The sequence below is a fragment of the Pyxicephalus adspersus genome, chromosome 3, assembly GCF_032062135.1.
Source record: "Pyxicephalus adspersus chromosome 3, UCB_Pads_2.0, whole genome shotgun sequence".
Lineage (NCBI taxonomy): Eukaryota > Metazoa > Chordata > Amphibia > Anura > Pyxicephalidae > Pyxicephalus > Pyxicephalus adspersus.
Window position 1 is genome coordinate 73313395 of NC_092860.1, and position 1140 is coordinate 73314534.

General features: G+C 35.5%; 1 pseudogene; it reads right to left on the reverse strand.

The window, feature by feature from the left end:
- Window positions 1–507: 507 nt before the first annotated feature.
- Window positions 508–606, reverse strand: LOC140327876 (U6 spliceosomal RNA; annotated as a pseudogene).
- Window positions 607–1140: the final 534 nt, after the last annotated feature.

Consider the following 1140-nt stretch of genomic DNA (forward strand, 5'->3'; position numbering starts at 1 on the left):
GATTGTTGGAATGTCAGCCAAACTATTCAAGGCTGACAAGTTTTGTAGTATTGTGTGGTGAATTCACCTGGGCCTGGGCTTTTCCCCAGTTTAAGTTATGATAAAGCAAATTTTGATTCGGTCTTCTGTAAAGGTTCCCTCCAAAGATTCAGCTTTCTCAATGTATAGAGTCGGTAAAACTCTTTTCTGGAAGTAGTGTCTAATCTGTTCTAGATAATTTTATTTGGGATAAAAAACATCTAGCACCAGTAGATAACTGATATCATTTGGTGTAAAAGTTTTGTCTGTAAAAAGTAATATTATTAGTTGGGCATATTAATAACAGAATCTCCTTCTGAATGATACAAAAAACTTGTGTATTTATTTAACCATAGAAAAGATTCCTCCTCTGATAGGGAAAAAGGTGGTTAAGTAATCATCAAAAGGGCAATGAGATGGATTAATTCTTGGGGTAACTTTAGTTCTGTGCGCTGGATGTGTACTAATGCCTCTATGCCTCTACAATGAAAAAATATGGAACGCTTCACGAATTTGTGTGTCATGCTTCTGTACGGGCTATGCTAAACTTCCCTGTATTGTTCCAATATTATAATAACTTTTTTTACTCTCATCTTTTTGTTTCTTCCTCCTTCTTTTTTGTTTAGTACTTTGCTTGGAGTCATCTTGGTGCTCTGTAGAGGTGTTCCTCTCTGTTTTGATGATCTACTATTTCATTGATACCATTGCTTCGACTCCCATCTCCAAATTTTGGGCTCTGAACTTTTTGTATTCCCTATAATGTATTGCACATATTTATCTACAGAACCTGTCACCTGTCTGTGTCTTTGTATTTTTTTACTCTTGCTATTAAAAAAATTGATACAAAAATAAAACAATTTAAATTAGAAAGTAATTCATCCACTTTGTCCCTGGGCATCATGTACTTATACGCTAGGATAAAAGAAGTTCAGCTTATGGAACATCTTACGGCCAAAATTTATGATAGATATGAAAAATTCATGAAAATTTGGGTCCCCTGGGACTCTTTGGTTTGCCACTCTACATTGCCTTCTTTGGTATATTTGCCTTCCACTCTACATCCTCCTTGTACCCTCTCCCTTTCCCCCTATCTTTCTTTTTCTTTCGGTTCGTCTAGAAATT